General features: G+C 39.8%; 1 pseudogene; it reads right to left on the bottom strand.

Moving 5' to 3' along the window:
- Positions 1-16767: 16767 nt before the first annotated feature.
- On the bottom strand, positions 16768-17854 carry LOC126024513 (high mobility group protein B1-like; annotated as a pseudogene).
- Positions 17855-21638: the final 3784 nt, after the last annotated feature.

The following is a 21638-nucleotide window of genomic DNA, read 5'->3' as shown; positions in this document are numbered from 1 at the left end:
TAGAGCAGGCCCTCAAAATGTCATCCATATTATGTACCAAGTAAGCCTGGGGAAAATTTTTGCGAGCTGTAAGACCACATGTAAAACCACATCAACAAAATATTGACATGGTGGGTAAGCTCACCATGCCCTAAGGCAAACCATTCATTGAATATGGACCCTATTATTGGGAATATGAGTGAATGGAAATGTTATAGTAACAGTCTTTTAGGTCAATTATAATCAAAGGTCGGGTTGGGGGTGAATATTGGTGAAGGAAAAGCATTCTGTTGTTTCCCCATAGAAAACATGTATGCATTGACCTCTAATTTTGTGCTGTTACTGGGCCACTGGAGAATCCAGTTTGGAACATTGGACTTCATTTCATTGGGGGTGGGTTCTGGATGCTTTAACCCAGTGGCCCCAATTAAAAAGGCAAAACTTATCAGCTGGTGTGGTTGGGAAATATGGCAAAATATCTGAGCTACTGAAATGAGCTCCTCCTCCTACAGAATGAGCCAGCTACATGCTGCATTCACCCTGCCATTCAACATCACTTACTGTTAATGTAACACTTTGTTTATGCTGAGTCTTAAATATTCCCTACATGTGTTCTCTTGATGAGGGCAAGTTAATGTGGATTTCCTGAGATAGTCGTCTTGTTTAGAGTCAGATTCTTGTTTAGGTCAACTTCTCTTGTGGTTAGCAGAGAAAGCTGGTGTCCCTTTTCTGAAAGATCTGATTGAATCTAGCAATCTCAGCATAAAACTTCAGAAGACCTGCAAAACCAGACCTCACTGTCCTGGTGTGTTCAGTCTCAACTTTTCTTTTCTTTTCTTTACTTTTTTTGTTTTTGTTTTTGTTTTTGTTTTTTTTTGGGCCACACTCATTTGACACTCAGAGGTTACTTGTGGCTATTTGCTCAGAAATTGCCCCTGGCTTGGGGAGACCATATGGGATGCTGGGGGACCAACTGCAGCCGTCCTAGGCTAGTGCTTGCAAGGCAAATTCCTTACCTCTAGCACCACCTCTCTGGCCCCATCAGCCTCAATTTTTAAGCAGTTACCACTAACACTCCTCCAGTGGGGTTGAATCTATCCCCAGAGGCCAATGGAGAAGGCACTGATTAGGTGATCAGACAAGCAAATTATCTACTTGGATACTTGACCTATTTAGTGCCTGGTTACAGTCCTCTATTCCACAGCAGCCTTTCAGCCTGCCTGAGCCTATGCCCTTGTGCTTGGTTTCAGGAACAGCAGATTCTAGAGACACTCCAAGATGGGCTTTCAGGCCCAGTGACTCTGTATCCTATGGTTTTATATGGTCTTACAGCACTTGCCAAGTGCAGAATGTGAGCTGGTCCTATAGCTCCTAGCATAGAGATCATGTACACTGATGGGTTTTGGAAATGCTGTGTGAGATTTAGAAGGTTTTTTTTTTTTTTTTTTTTTTTTTGGTTTTTGGGCCACACCCAGTAACGCTCAGGGGTTACTCCTGGCTATGTGCTCAGAAGTTGCTCCTGGCTTGGGGGACCATATGGGACACCAGGGGATCGAACCGCGGTCCGTCCAAGGTTAGCGCAGGCAAGGCAGGCACCTTACCTTTAGCGCCACCGCCCGGCCCCTAGATTTAGAAGGTTTTTTAATGAACTATTATTCAAAGCTGAAGCACAGAGTCCAGTGCTCACCAGGAGGTATAGGCACAGTTGGACTTGCTCCTTGGTCTTCACTCTGAAGATATGCATCACTAGGGACCCATTTAGACTATAATTAATTGATTTATTCATTGGCCTCTCAGGTTGAGCTGTCATCTCCCATAGTTTGTGAGGTAAAGGTGACAGCCTAATGAAGGTGGACTTTGGAATCCACAGGAAAAGTGAAAGGCCAATCAGAAAGCCACTTATTGACAATGGGCCTTGTTTATTTCTTCTGGAACAGGCTGGCAAGAAGTCATGTATTATGTTGCCAGGCTGCAAGGGGAAGATTCTCCTGACTCAGTCTCCTAAAACCTTGGCAGCATTTCAAGTTGGCTTCTTCTCTATCACCTGTAGAAGCAGTTACCTCCATGGTTTGGTATCAATAGAAACTCAAAGAGCCACCCACCCCCAGGCTACTCATCAGGTATCTGAAATTCCTACCAGGTTTCAGGAATTTGACACTGGCGCTGACTTCTCCCTGTCCATCTATGATGTGGGAACTGAAGATTCTGGTATCTATTATTTCCAGAAACACTTCAGCAGACCTCCACAGTGACAGAAACATTCCTCTGACTGAAGAAGTCTGAGCTTGAACTAAGACACCTGCTTCCTTGGAAACCACAACCCAAAAGACATGAATCAATGTTGTAGATGCCATGTTCATAGGGTCTCTGCTTTACACCATGAAGCAGGGGATAGTGCAGCTATTACTACATGTTATTTAAGGTCAGGTTGTTGGGGTCACACCTAGCAATGATCAGGGCTTACTCTGGCCTCTATGCTCTAGCATTATTGCTGGCATTGCTCATGGGATTACAGTGCTGGGTTAGAAACAGGGGTGTCATATGGAGGACAAAAATTTAATCCTTATATTCTATCCTGACTCCATATATACACCACATCAACATAGAGGACAAGTAAGCATGAGCTAGGGCTCCTTGTATAGATTTTGGTATAGATAAATATTGCAAATGGATTAGTTTTTGTTTCTATTATCTATTGTGGCATAAAAAGAACATAAAAATAATATGTTAGAGGTGGAAGCAGAGATAAACAGATGGGACTATATTAAGCTGAGAAGCTTCTGCACCTCAAAGGAAATAGTCCTTAGGATACAAAAGCCACCCACAGAATGGGAGAAACTATTCACCCAACACCCATCATATAAGGGGCTAATATCAAAAATATACAAGGTCCTGGCAGAATTTTAACAAGAAAAATATCTAACCCCATCACAAAATGGAGAGAAGAAATGAACAAACAATTCCTCAAAGAATAAATACAAATGGCCAAAAGGCACAAGAAAAGCTGCTCCACAAATTAATTATCAGGGAGATGAAAATCAAAACAACAATGAAGTACCATCTCATACCACAGGGACTGCACACATCACAAAGAATAAAAGCAAGTAGTGCTGGCAGGGATGTGGAGAGAAAGGAACTCTCATTCACTGCTGGTGGGAATGCCATCTAGTCCAGTGTTTATAGAAAACAAAATGGAGATTCCTCAAAAAAATGGTAATTGCGTTCCCATATGACCCAGCTATACCACTCTACGGGATATATACCCTAGGAACACAAAAATGCAATACAAAACCCCTTTCTTACACCTATATTCATTGCAGCACTATTTACAATAGCCAGACTCTGGAAACAACCAAGATGACCTTCAACAGAGAAATGGCTAAAGAAACTGTTGTACATATACACAATGGAATAGTATGCAGCCATTAAGAGAGATGAAGTCATGAAATTTTCCTGTACATGAATGTACATGGAATCTATTTTTTGTTGTTTTTTTTGTTTGTTTGTTTGTTTTGGGGCCACACCCGGTGATGCTCAGGGGTAACTCCTGGCTATGCGCTCAGAAGTCGCTCCTGGCTTGGGGGACCATATGGGACGCCGGGGGATCGAACCGCGGTTCATCCAAGGCTAGCGCAGGCAAGGCAGGCACCTTACCTCCAGCGCCACCGCCCGGCCCCGTACATGGAATCTATTATGCTGAGTAAAATAAGTCAGAGGGAGAGAGAGAGATGCAGAATAGTCTCACTCATTTATGGGTTTTAAGAAAAATAAAAGACATTCTTGCAATAATTTTCAGAGACAAAAGAGAGGAGGGCTGGAAGTTCCAGCTCACTACATGAAGTTCACCACAAAGAGTGATGAGTGCAGTTAGATAAATAACTACACTGAGAACTATCATAACAATGTGAATGAGTGAGGAAAGTAAAAAAACCTGTCTAGAGTATAGGTGGGAGTGGGGTGGGGAGGAGAGAGATTTGAGACATTGGTGGTGGGAATGTTGCACTGGTGAAGGGGGGTGTTCTTTACATGACTGAAACCCAACCACAATCATGTCTGTAATCAAGGTGTTTAAATAAAGATATTTTAAAAATAAATAAATTTAAATAAATAAATAAATAAATTTAAATAAAGATATTAAAAAATGTTTACTCATATCCTCTTCAAAAAAAAACTGTGGTACATCTACACAATAAAATATTATGCAGCCAGCAGGAGCGATAGTCATGAAATTTTCCTATACATGGATGTACATGGAATCTATTGTGCTGAGTGAAATAAGTCAGAGGGAGAGAGATAGATACAGAATAGTCTCACTCATCTATAGGTTTTAAGAAAAATAAAAAACATTATTGTAATAATGCCCATAAGGGCTAGAAGAACTGATTCATGATATGAAGCTCACCACAAAGAGTGGTGAGTACAGTTAGAGAAATAACTACACTGACAACTATGGTGACAATATCAATGAGTGAGAGAAGTATAATGCCTGTCTCGAACACAGGCATTGGGGAGAGGAGGGAGATTGGGGGCATTGATGATGGGAATGTTGCACTGGTGCAGGGTGGTGTTCTTTACATGACTGAAACCCAACTACAATAATGTCTGTAATCGAGGTGCTTAAATAAAGATACTATTAAAAACAATAATAATCTAAAAATATTATAATAATAATAATAATAATAATAGTTTGTTAGAGAACACAAAATTTCTGGGTTTATTTGATCCCTGAAGATATAGTCAGCTGGCAGTTACCTTCAAATTAACAGATCTCCATATCTACCATGTGGTGCTACTCATTGACTTGGGCTTTGTGTTTCACTTGTTAGTCACATACAGGTATGTAATGTGGGTAAGCTCAAGCTTGAGTGAATAAAGTGACTGCACAATCAGGGGAGCCATTTTCACTGCCCTGAGAAGAGTATGGCAGTGGAGCAAAGCAGAGCAGCCACACATTTCTTCTAGTCAATGAGCCCCACCACACCACATAAAAAAACATCACCACACTGCAAAGGTTACAATGGAAAAGCAATGCAGAACCCCACCATACTTAGTGTATGAAGATGAAAGTTATGAAGACCTAACTAGTATCAGCTTCTATATAGCCTTCTCTGATAAGGGCTTTAGAGAGGAAATTGTGAAGAATCAAAATTTCAGTTCAAGGAACTGAAAGAAATCATGAAATGGACAGCCAGTAAGATTCAAGAGGATATGAGAGTAGAACTGAGAAAATTTCAAATAGAAATGACAGAATTGAAAACCTTGGTAGGAAAAATGAGAAACTCACTGGTAGGCCTTACAAGCAGAATAGCAGCTGGTGAAGACATAATCAGTGAGCTGGAAAATGAGCTACATAACACTTCTATACAACATAAGAAGTTAGAAAAGAGCCTTAAAATAAATGAACAAAAGATTAAAATAAGCTCAAAATAAGTGAACAGCCTACAATAGAGCTTTGGGATATATTTAATGGGAATAAGATAAAAACCATTGGGTCCCAGAGAGCCAGTGGGAGGACTCCTATGAACAAGTAATAGTCAAAGACATCATTGCTGAGACAACGATTTGGGAACTCAGGTTCCCAGAGCTAAAGAGTGCATGCACCACATCCTGGATGCCCAAAGACTAACCCAAATAAAAGCAGATCCTAGTCACAATGATGAAAACTTTATCATTGTAGAAATATATTTCTTTTGCACAAAATAGTTCTCTATTACATAAATATACAAATTAATTTTATTTTTTAGTTTTTGGGCCACACCCAGCGGTGCTCAGGGGTTACTCCTGGCTGTCTGCTCAGAAATAGCTCCTGGCAGGCACGGGGGACCATATGGGACACCGGGATTCAAACCAACCACCTTTGGTCCTGGTTCGGCTGCTTGCAAGGCAAACGCCGCTGCGCTATCTCTCCGGGCCCCACAAATTAAAATTTTAATGAATGCATTTAATAGATGAATTGCCTCCCCCAAAAGTGTAACTGCAGTTAATGATCTGCAGGGATGTTGGAATAACTGGAAGCCTACAAAAGATTAATATTTTCTCTCTTCCTCATTTATTTAATGTAAATTTCTTATTTATTAAAGGTATAGTGGAGCAGATCTCAAAGTAGTAGTGATAGTTTTCCTGATTGAGTGTCATGGGATAAATATTAGAAAAATATGAAAACATGGACAATGTAAAATAAGATTATTACAAAGAAGGGAGGAAAGTGCGGAAGCAGGTGAGCAAGGGTGGATGGGAGGAAAACTGGGGCATTGCCGCATTGACTTTAGAAATGTGCACTGTTGAAGGGTGTTGTACATTCTATAACTAAAAAACTGAACCATGATTAACTTTGTAACCATGGTGCTTAAATAAGGTAATTATATAAAAAAGCAGGAAGGAAGTGAGCTATGATATAATATAATGTGACCAACATTTTAAGTTGAAATTTTACTATTAATAATGAGAAAAATAAACTGAACAATCAGGAGACGTGAGTTGCTATTTAGTAAAAATCAAGAAAATTAAGTTTTCAAGAGTTGTGAACCAGTTGTTGAAAATAAAATCTTACAAAACAAAGCACTGAGGAAAAAATAGACTTAAATTGTATTTAAGACTGCTTTCGGGGCCGGAGAGATAGCATGGAGGTAGGGAGTTTGCCTTGCATGCAGAAGGTCAGTGGTTCGAATCTTGACACCCCATATGGTTCCCTGAGCCTGCCAGGAGCAATTTCTGAGCATAGAGCCAGGAGTTACCCCTGAGTGCTGCCGGGTGTGACCCAAAAACCAAAAACCAAAAAAAAAAAAAAAAAAAAAAAAGACACTTTCAAGGTTAGCTGTTACATTGCTCACATATTTAAAATAATCATGTGTATGAAATGCTTAATTTGATCATAGTAATCAAAAATTAATATTATGTTAATTATATTGTGTTTGGTGGAATGTGTTACCTGTTTTAAACTATAAGCAGCACTCTGAGGTAAATCTTAATATATTGCCACAGTTTGACAGCTGTGGAAGTGTCAACAGTGTATAAGGAATGGGCTCCTAATCTAGCCTGTCTGTAAAAGTGTGGTTGTTCTTCTACCCACAGTGTACCAACTTAGAGCTGTTCTAACCATATTTACAAGAATTAGGTGACTTCATTGTCTTCTGTAAAAATCCATAAGCATCATATCAGAGTAATAGAACAGGCTGCACAGGGGTTTGATACCCAGCATCCCAAATGGTCCCTTCAAACCTGCCAGGAGAGATTCCTAAGTGCCCAGCCAGGTGTGGCCTCAAAACAAAAACAAAATTTTAAAGCATCATATGAATGACAACTAAAAGATAAAGTCACAACCAACTCCTGCCTTTATACCCAGGCACAAAGGAAGCAAAAAAGGCAACTATTTTCTTCCAGCAGTCCTATGTCAAGTATTTCACTATTCCTAAGTAAAAGGTAAAAGAGCGGGAGGCAGCAATAAATTCTACTGTCAAATAAAAACAACTTTACCTCCAAGCTGGACTAACATTCTTTTCTTACACCCTCCCAGGGAAGGTTTCTCAAATGCAAGGAAAAGGTAAATGCTCTCTTCAGCTGAGGTCAAGCTCACCTCAGTCTCACTGCTTTGCATGTTCCTTCCATCCTGCCCTGATGTCCAAAGCCCATATCAGTGCCTGTCAGTGCTCTAGGGACAAAGCATCTCATTGACTACAGGTTGGATTATGGAATTCAATAGTTTTTGCCTCTATTACTCTGGATCCCAGTGAGAGAAACCTGGGATGGTTTTGAAAGTTAAGGGACTTAGTACATTTCCTGGACTCTGTGGCTTATTATTTCTACTAATCGAAACATATTCTGTGTCAGTTGTACTAGTAATGCTGAAAAGATCAACATCAGAGATGTGACTTTTGTGTTTTATTTTTAATCTCAGATGCCACAGGACAAGTTCTATTGACAGTCTCCAGCTATCTTGAGTGTGTTGCCAGGAGGAAGAACCACCTTCAATTGCAGGACAAGTCAGAGTGTTAGCATTAATTTGGCCCTGTTTCAGCAGAAACTGGGCAGGCTCCTTGGCTTCTCATCTATGATACATCGATTAAAGTGTCCAGTATACCAGACAGGTTCAGTAGCAGTGAGCATACGACAAAGTTTACTCTCACCATCAGTAAATTGCAACCCCAAAAATGTTGTGAGTTACCAGTCTTATAATGGGTGCCACACTGATTCAAGATAACACAAAACCTCTAGAAGGACTTTCAATGTTCTCTCATTTGTTGATGTTGACTGCTTCTGTTATAGAGAACTGATGTGTTGGCTGCTAATCACATCTGTGCCTCTTCTTGAGATGATAATACTCTAAAATATTATAATATTTAAAACTTCATGACAAGATTTAAATTCTGGTTCCTGGACAGTTTATCCTATCAGACAGACATGACTTAGCTGGAAATCAAGAGTAACTGAGTAAGGCACCTGGCTCACATAGTCAAATATGCTTTGGGATCATGTGTTTCTGTGTATTACTGCAGAGCTCAAATAGAAATGCTTGACTGTATCTAGTGCCTAAGTAATATGTTTTTAAACATATTCAAAGTCAATGGATCAATTTTACTACTTTTCTACTAATCTCTAAAGAGGCATCTAATGACCAAAAGTTCAAGGCATGCTACTTCTGGGGCTGATATCTCTGGGTTCATTTGGGGAGCAAGGTAGGCCAACTCCCCACCCCTGTGTCTCCCTGCTTCAAGAAACCCCCACAGCCATATGCAGTAGTCACAGCTGTCACCATGTCTGCCCATCAGCCAGTGACATAGACTCATTTAACTCTAAAGAGAGAGGCAAGCCAAGCCACAAAAACTCATGGATATACTGATAGTATCTCAGCTGGTCGAACTGGGCCCCTTGGGAGGGGAAGGGCCAAGTCCCTCATCCTGCTCAGGGCTTACTCCTGGCTCTGTGCTCAGAGATCAATCCTAGTGGGCCTTTGGGATTATATGACAGATGTCAAGGATTGAACCCAGTATGGCCACATGCAAAGCAAGTAGCTTACCCACTGTTATCTCTCTGGCCTCTCCTGTTATTTTGTTTGTTTGTTTTGGAGCCACACACAGTGATATTCAGAAGTTACACTTGGTTCCTGGCAGCCTCAGGGGACCATATGGAATGCTAGGATGAAACCTGGGTTAGCTGAGTGCAAGGTAAATAAATGCCCTACCCACTGTACTATTATTCCACCCACCTCCTGTTATATTTTAATCTTTGACAACAATAAATTTACATGCTATGGACCAAGAATAACAAATTGAGCTTAAACTTAAGAAAGCTCTTGCTTTCATCTGCAAGAAATAGCCCTTTTCAATTATTTAAATTTCTTTCTAGGGAAATAAAGGAGGTAGCAATATTGTATCAATAAAGCAGAGATTTGCCTTTCTTTTCTTTCAACCTGAATATAGTGATTGAATTTCTCATTTTTATATCTTCTACCTACTTTTCAATTATAATTTTAAGCTTCACACTTTTTATAAGTACTTTAATTATTTATTTTGGTTTTAGGGCCACATGCAGCAATGCTCAGGGGTTACTCCTGGTTCTGTGCTCAGAAATTGCTCCTGGCAGGCTTAAGGGACCATATGGGAAGCAAGAATCAAACCTGGGTTCTTCCCAGATTGACCACATGCAAATCAAACACCCTACAACTGTGCTATTGCTCTGGCCCCAAGACTTTCTTTTTTAATTAAACAACTTTATTACATACATGATTGTGTTTGGGTTTCAGTCATGTAAAGAACACCACCCATCACCAGTGCAACATTCCCATCACCAATGTCCCAAATCTCCTTCCTCCCCACCCAACCCCTGCCTGTACTCTAGACAGGCTTTCTATTTCCCTCGTACATTCTCTTTATTAGGATAGTTCAAAACATAGTTATTTCTCTAACTAAACTCATCCCTGTTTGTGGTGAGCTTCATGAGGTGAGCTGGAACTTCCAGCTCTTTTCTCTTTTGTGTCTGAAAGTTATTATTCCAAGAATGTCTTTCATTTTTCTTATGAGTGAGACCATTCTGCATCTTTCTCTCTCTCTCTGACTTATTTCACTCAGCATAATAGATTCCATGTACATCCATGTATAGGAAAATTTCATGACTTCATCTCTCCTGATGGCTGCATAATATTCCATTGTGTATATGTATCACAGTTTCTTTAGCCATTCATCTGCTGAAGGGTATCTTGGCTGTTTCCAGAGTCTTGCTATGGTAAATAGTGCTGCAATGAATATAGGTGTAAGGAAGGGATTTTTGTATTGTATTTTTGTGTTCCTAGGGTATATTCCTAGGAGTGGTATAGCTGGGTCATATGGGAGCTTGATTTCCAGTTTTTGGAGGAATCTCCATATTGCTTTCCATAAAGGTTGAACTAGATGGCATTCCCACCAGCAGTGGATAAGAGTTCCTTTCTCTCCACATCCCCGCCAACACTGCTTGTTCTCATTCTTTGTGATGTGTGCCAATCTCTGGGGTGTGAGGTGGTACCTCATAGTTGTTTTGATTTGCATCTCCCTGATGATTAGTGATGTGGAGCATTTTTTCATGTGTCTTTTGGCCATTTGTATTTCTTCTTTGTCAAAGTGTCTGTTCATTTCTTCTCCCCATTTTTTGATGGGATTAGATGTTTTTTTCTTGTAAAGTTCTGTCAGTGCCTTGTATATTTTGGAGATTAACCCCTTGTCTGATGGGTATTGGGTGAATAGTTTCTCCCACTCAGTGGGGGGCTCTTGTATCCTGGGCGCTATTTCTTTTGAGGTACAGAAGCTTCTCAGTTTAATATATTCCCATCTGTTAATCTCTGCTTTCACTTGCTTGGAGAGTGCAGTTTTCTCTTTGAAGATGCCTTTAGTCTCAATGTCCTGGAGTGTTTTACCTACGTGTTGTTCTATATATCTTATGGTTTAGGGTCTGATATCGAGGTCTTTCATCCATTTGGATTAGCTTCACACTTTTAAGTACTGCATGCACTTTTACAAATATTGATTTAAGCTATATAAAAAGAATCATTTTCTCTCTTCCAATTAAACAATAATTCATTTTGGTCAAAATAAAACAAAATAGAACCAAATGGATAATAGAACAAGTAAGGTGCTTACTTTTACAAATGCCAACCTGAGTTCAATGCCTGGCACTAATTAGAGATGGTCCTCTGAGCCCAGCCTAGAGTGATCCCTGAGCCAGGAGTAATCTCTGAGTCAGGAGTACTCCCTCTAAAAAATTTAAGTGCAAAAAATTAGTCTCAAACTTTTTGAGAGTCTAGGAAGAGGATGATAACACCTTGTCCAGATCATAGCAGAGGCATCTCTGCACCTGTCAACAATGTCTCCCAGCCTATCCACACCAAGTCACTTTGCATGTTTCTCCATGCACCATTCTGAGCCCATATAATGCAAATCATTCGCTTGCATTATATGGGCTACAATTGACAGTTGTAGAAGGCAGACTACAACTGATGATTGAGAGCATGAATATGGGCTCCCAGGTTCAGCTCCTTAGCATTCTGCTCCTCTGGATTTCTGGTAAGAGAAATATTTCCTCTTCGCATAGCATTGAAGCGCTCTAGTCAGATATAATATTGACAAAATATTACATAAATAAAATATAACATTTTAAAATTAACTGATTTTATCATTCTCTCAAATATGAAACTTGATTTTGCTTACCTTGTATCCCATCTAAACAGGTAGCAGAGCAGAAACAATACTCACGCAGTCTCCAGCATTTTTGTCAGTGATTCCAGGAGACAAAGTCACCATCTCCTGCAAGGCCAGCACAAAAATTGATGATGACTTATTCTGGTACCAGCAGAAACCAGGAGCATCTCCTAGGCTCATTCTGAAATATGTTTCTACTCTCATGCCTGGGGTCCCAGCCCGGTTCAGTGGTAGTGGTTATGATACTGGTTTTACTCTGACAATTAGTACCATGGAACCTGAAGATGCTGGAAATTATTTCTGTCAACACGATGATAATCTTCCTCCCACAGTGATATATTCTTTTACAAAAACCTGCAAATGCCTTCACTGGGTTATCTCAGCAGCTACTAAAATTGTTCAGTGTGTAAAACCAGATGATGCATTTGTATCTATAATTTCTCCATGCACAAGTATACTCACTTCCCTTTTTACTGTCTTCAGTACTTCTTACTGTTACCAATGCTGCACCTGACAAAACTGACCTGGTAGAATCTATAACTTGCCATCAATTTATCCAGTTGTGTCAATGCTCTCACTTATAAGCAAAAGTCAGTTCATCTGAACAAGTTCTCATCTATTTCCATACCTCTTATTTCCATGAACCTAGATTTTTTTTTTCCTTTTTGGGCCACACCCAGTAACACTCAGGGGTTACTCCTGGCTATGCACTCAGAAATCGCTTCTGGCTCTGGGGACCATATGGGATGATGGGGGATTGAACCAATACGTCCTAGGTTAGCACGTGTAAGGCAAATGCCCTATCGCCTGCGCCACTGCTCTAGCCCCAAACCTAGATGTTTAAAGACAGTGATGGATCTAGTTTAGGTTACAAACTTTGAGTATTACATGACAGTATATTGTAAGTCATTCTAGAATATGCATATTCATATGGCACTATGATTATGATTAACAATTTTTATTATTAAATATATTTAAGGGGCCGGAGAGATAGCATGGAGGTAAGGCATTTGCCTTTCATACAGAAGGTCATCAGTTCGAATCCTGGCATCCCATATGGTCTCCCGAGCCTGCTAGGAGCAAATTCTGAGCGTGAAGCCAGGTGTAACCCTTGTGCTGCCGGGTGTGGCCCAAAAACCAAAAAAAAATTATGTATATATATATATATTTATTTATACATCAGGACCAGAGCAATAATAGAGCAAGTAGGGGGTTTGTCTTGCAAGCAGCCTACCCAGATTTGATCCTCGGCATCCCATATGGTGCCAAGCTCATCAGGAATAATCCCTGAGCTCAGAGCCAGGAGTTAACCTTTCCACGTGTTCATAGTACATTTGATACTTATCACTTATTAAAATGTCTGAGAGATTCTGACACTTTTTTGTTCTCTAATTGAGAAGATATGTAGTCATTATCTGTATTGGTATATTAAGGTTACATCAAATCAGTGAAACTATAGAGAAAGGATCAGAGAACAGTGATGGGAGTAGCAGAGATAGAAGTAGCAAGAGTACACCCAGGTGTGACCTAAACCTCCAAATATAAAAATATAGAGAGAAATTAATGTCACAAGCTATGTACATAACATGTCTCATATGTATACTATATATATATATATCATTATCCTCTTTGATTTCTTCCTTTGATGCCTTTATTTCCTTGTTATTTATCTGATAATCAGTCCATTCCTGTAAGTGGACTGTAAGTTGAGATCCCCTACAATAACTGCATGGCTATCAATATAACATAAGATATGTGATGAATTCCTTTTTTCTTCATCTTTTTCTTCTCTTTCATATTTCCTTTGTAGTTGCTGTGGAAATTATATTATATTTTCTATATCTAAAATGACTTTTGTGTGTTGCAAATAGTTATAATTGGGTTATAGCATTTTGTCCTAACTATCTTCACCCATAATGTTTGGTTGCTTTTTATTATCACTCTTGAATTTCTTTGACTAGGGTAAAGTTTATTTATTCCCTCACTTAAAATTTTGGAATTATGTTATTGTTTCTTCTATTCATAAGAAATCTATTTCACCAGTGCACATTCCCCACCACCAATATCCCCATTTCCCCTCCCAATGTCCCTCTTGCTTGTCTCCTTGGCAAATCTTTTCTCTCTTTAACTCTCTTTTTCTGTTTCTCTCTCACATACACATTCTTTTCCTTTTTGATCCTTTTAGCCTTTGGTTAACAATATTGTTGCTGAAGGAGTATCATGCATATCACTTTACCTCCTTTCAGCACCCAGTTCTTGTCCAGAGGGCTCATTTCCAACTATCACTGCCATGGAGGTTTTTTTCACTACCCTAACTGCATGCCCCTGCTCTTTGTGGCAAGCTTCCTACCATGGACTGGTCTTCCTGGTCCTGTCCCTATTGTCTTTGCATATCTTTTATTCAATATCCTGAAAATGAGTTTGATTATTCTATCTCTCTCCTTCTGACTTATTTCACTCAGCATAATATTGCCATATCATCCAGTATAAGCAAATTTCACGACTTTAGTTTTCCTTTCAGTTGTGTAGTATTCCACTTGTAGATGTACCACAATTTCTTTATCCACTCATCGGTTATAAAACAACTGTATTGTTTCCAGATTCTGGCTATTATGAATAATGCTGCAATAAACATAGAAGTGCAGATGCCTTTTCTGCATTGTGTTTCTTGGGTCTCTAAGGTATATTCCCAGTAGCAATATATCTGGGTTATGTGGGAGCTCAATTTCAAGGAGTTCTTTTTTCCTTTTGAAATTTCCAAATTATTTTCCAAGAACACTGACTGAACCAGTCAACATTCCCACCAGTAGTGAATGAGTCTCTTTCTCCCCACTTCACCACCAGTACTGATTGTTCTTGTTCTTTGCAATATGTGTCAATCTCTGTGGTGTAAGATTGTTACCCATTGTTGTTCTGATTTAGATATCCCTGACGACTAATGATGTGGAACATTTTTTCACATGTGCTTTAGTCACCTAATTTCTTCTTTGAAGAAGTTTCTGTTCATCTTTTCTCTCCTTTTAATAGGGTTGTTTTTTCTTTTTTTTTTTTCCTCTACCAGTCCCTTATATATGTTAGATATTAACTCTTTATCAGATGAGTATTGTGTGAATATTTTCTCCCAATCCATGAGCAATCATTGTATTCTGATCACTATTTCCTTTGAGGTGCAGAAGCTCCTTAGGTTAACTTAGGTTAATGTAGTCTCGTTTGTTTATTTTTGCTTCCAATTGCTTAGTCAGTTGTGCTTTATCTTTGAAGATGCCTTTAGCTTCAATGTCACAGAGTGTTCTGCCTACATTTTCATTATGTGCCTTATTTTTCAGGTCTATATCAAGGTATTTGATCCATTTTTATTTGACTTGTACACAAATGTTAAAAAGAGGTATGACTAAAGACATCTTCAAGCCAGAAACCGCACTCTCCATACAAATGGAAACAGAGTTAAACAGATGTGACTATATTAAGCTGAGAAGCTTCTGCACCTTAAAGGAAATAGTCCCTAGGTTACAAAAGCACCACGTCTCTGGTGTTTTTTTGTTTGTTTGGTTGGTTGGTTTTGGTTTTGGTTTTTGGGTCACACCATGCAGCACTCAGGGGTTATTCCTGGCTCTATGCTCAGAAATCACTCCTGGCAGACTTGGGGGACCACTGGCCTTCTGCATGAAAGGCAAACGCCTTACCTCCATGCTATTTCTCTGGCCCCTAACATTCAATTTTTTTAAGATTCATATAGTGCTTCATATTTGCTATAAAAAGAAACCTTAAACTTTGTCTATTGAGACTTGTATCTAAACCTCAGTTTTACTACCCATTTATCTGATAAAGGGTAAGATATGTTGTTATAAAAATTTTATCAAGGAAAAGAAGTCTGAGTTCACTTATTTGCATGTAGTTGCCCATTTTTCCCAATACCACTTGTAGAAGAGGCTTTTCTTGCTCCGTTTATATTTCTTGCCCCTTTATCAAAGACTAATTGATCATATACCTGAGCATCTGTCTCAGGATTTTCAAGTCTATTCCACTGATCTGAGGCTCTATCTTTATTCCAATTCCATGCTAGTTTATAGTACAATTTGAAGTTTGAAGTTGGGGAAAGTGATGCCTTCTATCATCTTTTACCCAAGGATTGCTTTGGCTATTTGTGGAGGTTTATTGTTCCATATAAATTTCAGGAGTGTATGATCCATTTCTTTGAAAAATTATCATGGTATCCTTATAGGGATTAAATCTATACAATGTTTTGGGGAGAATCTCTCCACTTTCTAGCATAATTCTGATGTTTATCTTTCTAATGGAGTGTGATCAGTAAAATTCATTTTTATGAACACTTCTTTCTCATTCTTTCAATTTAACTCATTAGGGACCGTAGAGATAGCATGGAGGTAGGACATTTGCCTTGCATGCAGAAGGACGGTGATTTGAATCACGGCATCCCACATGGTCCCCCCAAGCCTGCCAGGAGCGACTCCTGAGCATAGAGCCAGGAGTAACCCCTGAGCACTGCTGGGTGTGACCCCCCCAAAAAAAACCAAACAAACAAAAAAATTACAGAGTGGGGCCAGAGAGATAGCATGGAGAATAAGGCGTTTGCCTTTCATGCAGAAGGTCATCGGTTCAAATCCCAGCGTCCCATATGGTCCCCCGTGCCTGCCAGGAGCTATTTCGGAGCAGACAGCCAGGAGTAACCCCTGAGCGATGCCGGGTGTGACCCAAAAACCAAAAAAAAAAAAAAAAAATTACAGAGTGATGTTCAGTTAACAGAACAACAATTATTTCATATAAGCTGCATCAGTGACAACTACAGATGAAAAAATTACATTCCCATATATAACTAATTTGTGCTGTGCACCAACAAGAACCTGCTTTAAATTTCCATGTCAATTTACAATCCCCATACGTGTACCATGCAAGGTTAGTGGCTATTGAAAATACCACCGGGACAGAGCTATCTAAAGACACATTTGGTAGTGTGTTAACTATACAAAAAAAAAAAAAGACACTATACAGTTTAAAAACAAATCTTACACAGCCTTATACTTCAATTTTTTTCTTTTAAAAGAGTGAGTTGTGTACAGTGGGGTTAAGTGCTATACAGACAAGAAAAAACTGTGCTATAACTGACTTATTCATCATCATCATCATCATCTTCTTCATCTTCTTCATCTGTAGGGTACTTATCTGAGACCCACCCATTTCTGGGAGGGGTCTTGGGAACCGGATAATAGGTGTGACTTTACCTGCAAAGCCCGGCCCATTCCGGGGAGGGGTCTTGGAATAGGTAGATAAACCCGGAAGCCAAGGGATTAGGGGGCTTTTGCCTTTTGGCCCTGGTGGGCTCTCTAAGGGAGATGGCTGAAAGAGAATAAGATGCAGGGCAAGCCTAGAATGGCTGTATGCTTGAAAGGTTATGAGATAGGCCATACACATGTGGTGGCTAGGGATAAATAAAGATGATTCTTCCTGAAGCCTGCCTGTGAGTGAGTGATTTCGCGTTTCACCTGGGCCTGAAACTCGCCGGTTCATGGGGTTGCTGAGCCATGTGGCCTGGGATGGCAGACAGAGAAATCCACCTCCATCCATCGCCATCCAGCTCCATCGTTAATTATTTAACACAACATTCATCCACTTTTCTTCATCTTCATCTTCCTCCTCTTCCTTCTTTTTCTCACTCTTTTCCACTTTAACAACTCTCTTTTTGGCCACATCGGGCTTTCTTTTAGATCAGTATGCAGCAATATCCTTTTCATATTTTTCCTTCAGCTTAGAAGCCTTCTTTTCATAAGGCTGCTTGTCAGCTGCAGCAGTGTTGTTCCACATCTCACCCAATTTCTTTGCATCATCACCAATAGACAGACCAGGATGCTCTCCTTTGATTTTTGGGCGATATTCTGAACAAAACAAGAAAAAGGCTGGAGGAGGCCTCTTGGGTGCATTGGGGTCCTTAAACTTCTTTTTATGTTTCCCCTTTAGGAGGGATATAAGTTTTGATTTCTCTTTCACAGTGGGTCTTGTCAGCCTTTGCCATGTCTTCAGATTTTCCTTTTTCTTTAGCAGACATGGTCTACCACCTCTCTGAGCACTTCTTAGAAAACTGAAAAGTTGATGGAAGCATCTGGGTCCGTCTTCTTGTGCTCTTTCCAGCAAGTTTGCACACAGAATGCATATGATGACATTTTGCCTCTAGGCTTCTTAGGATCTCCTTTGCCCATGTTTAATTATTTTTCCATCCTGAGAGTGACCCCTCCCCCAACTTCGGGCCAGTCTCGCACCACGCCAGGACCTTCACTTGTGCCCAACGCTGGCCGCCCCCATTTTGTCAGGCTACAGGGCAGGGAGAAGCCCTGCGAAAATGGGGGTTGCCTTAGTCCTCGGCCACTGGGACTGAGATGCACGGAATGGCCACTGTGCGTCTTCCCCACCAGCACAGCCACTGCAAGGGTGATCAAATTTACTCAATAGAATTTCAATCATTGAACTTCATTTGGTATTTCTCTCATATACAGCCATTTTATTTGAATTGTTTAGTATCTTATGCCCATATTATTTTTAGTATTACATCTTGACCTGCTTCTCCATATTTTTTGACAATTCCCTTATTTAATTTTTCCTGTAATGGCTCTTTTCTGTTCCTACTCTCTTACTCCCTCCAGGTCAGTGTCTTTGTATTTACCTCCACAACCCCTACCCTCAGACTCTTCATTCTTTACACAATTCTATCTTATTTTACAACTGTTGCATGCAATTTTTGCTTAAACTAAGGTGTTTTGTCTTTACTTCTTGCAGGTGGTGCTGTCTCTGCTCAAAATGACAAAAGTGTGGGCCGGAGAGATAGCATGGAGGTAAAGCGTTTGCCTTTCATGCAGAAGGTCATCAGTTCAAATCCCGGTGTCCCATATGGTCCCCTGTGCCTGCCAGGAGCAATTTCTGAGCCTGGAGCCAGGAATAACCCCTGAGCACTGCCGGGTGTGACCCAAAAACCACAAAAAAAAAAAAATGACAAAAGTGTGAGAGCTCTGTCATCATCATTAGCTCCCATTTGTAAGATAGAATTCTCCAGCTAATGAGTCATATGGGCCCTTAGAATGATTAATGCACAGATGATCTTTTCAGTTCAAGCTATGAACTTTACTAATGCACTCTTTGTTCTAGGACGATCATTCCTATTTAGTTGGAGCAATATTAATTTTTAATTATAGTTTGGGGTTGTATACTCTCCAAGCTGGAGAGTTTTCTAAGTAATGTTTTTGTTTGGTTTTTTTGTTTGTTTGTTTGTTTGTGGGGGTTAGGTCACACCCGGCAGCGCTCAGGAGCTACTCCTGGCTCTATGCTCAGAAATCGCCCCCAACAGGCTCGGGGGACCATATGGGATGCCGGGATTTGAACCACTGTCCTTCTGCATGCACAGCAAATGCCCTACCGCTGTGCTATCTCTCCGGCCCTCTAAGTAATGTTTGATATTAAATCTCTTGTTTCTTTGGTCCACAGCACATAGCTTATTTGTGACATAAAAATATAACATGAGTTTTTTTTTGTTTTTTGTTTTTGGCTTCCTGATTCCCTGCATGAGGAGGCTGAGGATGACCCCAGTAAACTTAATCCCATCATGGCTCCCCAGCCAGATAGGCTGTCCCAGCCCACAAGGGTGGTACCAGACTTCTGCCCAGGTGCTTTTAAAAAGCCTCTGAGTTCCCCCATTGTTGGCTTCCTGATTCCACTTAAATTCTAAAATTCTAAATTCTAGTGCAACCTTCCCACCACCAATCCTCCCTAATCTCCCTCCAACTAAAAACATGTTTGTAATCATGGTGCTTAAATAAAGATGTTAAATAAATAAATAAATTCTAAAATATATATAGCATGAAATAATAAGCAAATTCAGGTTTGGAGTGCTAAAGCTGAGAGTAAAAGTAGATTCTTTAAAACACTACACTTTGGGGCTGGAGAGACAGCAGACATGTAGGGCACTTTGTTTGCAAACAGCCACTTAGGTTTCATCCTAGGAAACCCCACTGGTTCCCAAAGCACTTCCAGGAATGACCCCTAAGTATAAAGACAGGAGTAAGCCCTGAGCACCAACTGGTTTAGTAGAAATATCAAAATAAATATAGAAATAAATAAGCACATGCCTTCATATGTGTACAAGCAAACAGTCTGCAAAAATTAACTTTAGAAAAACAGAAAATAGAAAATACTGTATATCTACTAATGAAACTTAATTTTATAATTAATTTTTCTTATCTTGTATGTAATGCATTTACAGTAGTGCTAAAGTTTTTGGTATTGATGTACAATGAAACTAGATGGCATTATCTCCAAAGTGACCAAGACTCTCAACACTTTCATCAATACCACCTCTTGGTTTTGAATTAAAGATTCTTATAATGTACGAATAAAGAAATAGGAATGGAATGGAATGGAAATCAGAAGAATAGAAGTGCAAAATCATTCCCTAGCCTCAAATATACAAAGAAATGATGTTTAATTTTACCTGCTTTTATAAAAAATATCTGTGTTGATTTATAAAACACAATAATAGACACATTTAGGGTATTTACAATGTGAATAAATGAATATATTGCCTTTTTCTTAGTTCTAAGTTTCTGAAGTAAATTCCCCTGTGTTTCTTTGGGAGAATGTCAAAGCAAAATGCTCCCCATACATCTGAGTCAAATTTTTAGTTTTCTCAAGAAGATTTGAGTTCAATCTCAATTACTGCTATCTAAACTAACTCAGAAATAGTGACATTTGGGGCCGGAGCAGTGTCACTAGAGGTAAGGCGTCTTCCTTGAAAGCACTAGCCTAGGACGAACTGCGGTTCGATTCCCCCATTTCCCATATAGTCCTCCCAAGCAAGGATCAATTCCTGAGCACACAGCCAGGAGTAACCCCTGAGCGTCAACAGGTATGGCCCCCATAAAAACCGAAACAAACAAACAAAAAAATAAGAAAAGAAAAAAGAAATAGTGACATTGGGTTTCTGATCACAAGAACTAGAACTGGAGTGTTTCATGGCATTGCTTAAGTCACTACAAATGAACTTGACACAAAATAAATCCTGATTGTGCCACAGATTTCTATTTCTGGTGTCACTCTACCTTCTCCTGTCTATTTTGGTTCATTGCACACACTTCAGCTGGCTCCAGTGATTACAGGCAGGTTCCCTTCTGATTGGGAATCAGTTCTGAAGGATAGTTTAGAGCTATTCTTGGTTATTTAAACATATTTTACTTGAAATTTTGTGATTAAAATACTATTAATGATGGTTTACCACAGCAGTTTACCACACACATAATTCTAACATCACACCCACACCCATCTCCAGTGAACCAACCTCCTCACAAGGCCCACAAGGCCCAACTCACACTCCCACACCCAATTCAATTGTGCGGACCAGTTCTATTGAGGAGATATTATGGTCAGCATTTCCTGAAAGGTTGGAAGCAGAATTGGGCAGACACAAAAATGGGTTATGATATAGTCTTACAAAGCCATGTTTACCTCCATAGCCTGTTTTAGAAATGCTTTAGGGGCTGGAGAGATAGCATGGAAGTAAGGTGTTTGCCTTTCATGCAGAAGGTCATTGGTTTCAAATCCTGTCATCCCATATGGTCCCCTGAGCCTGCCAGGAGCGATTTCTGAGCATGGAGCCAGAAGTAACCCCTGAGCGCTGCCAGGTGTGACCCAAAAACCAAAAAAATGCTTTAGTAACACATAGTGAAACAGATTTGAATTAAAAGGGTGGACTTGTGAGGCCAGAAAAACAGTACATCTGATATAACACTTGCCTTGCACACTGTGAACCTGAATTCAATACCCAACATTCCATGTAGTCCACTGAGCACAACCAGGAATTATTTCTGAGTACAGAGCCAAGAGTAATCTTTGAGTATTGCCGAGTGTCACCCAAAAAAAAAACAAATAAGAGGAGGGTGGACTGCTGGACTGTACACCTTGCACTGTATAATTATTGATATTGTTTTATCATGGAAAGAT

The sequence above is a fragment of the Suncus etruscus genome, chromosome 12 (assembly GCF_024139225.1).
Source record: "Suncus etruscus isolate mSunEtr1 chromosome 12, mSunEtr1.pri.cur, whole genome shotgun sequence".
Taxonomy (NCBI): Eukaryota; Metazoa; Chordata; class Mammalia; order Eulipotyphla; family Soricidae; genus Suncus; species Suncus etruscus.
The sequence above is the reverse complement of the archived record's forward strand: the minus strand, read 5'-3'. Positions and strand labels throughout refer to the sequence as shown.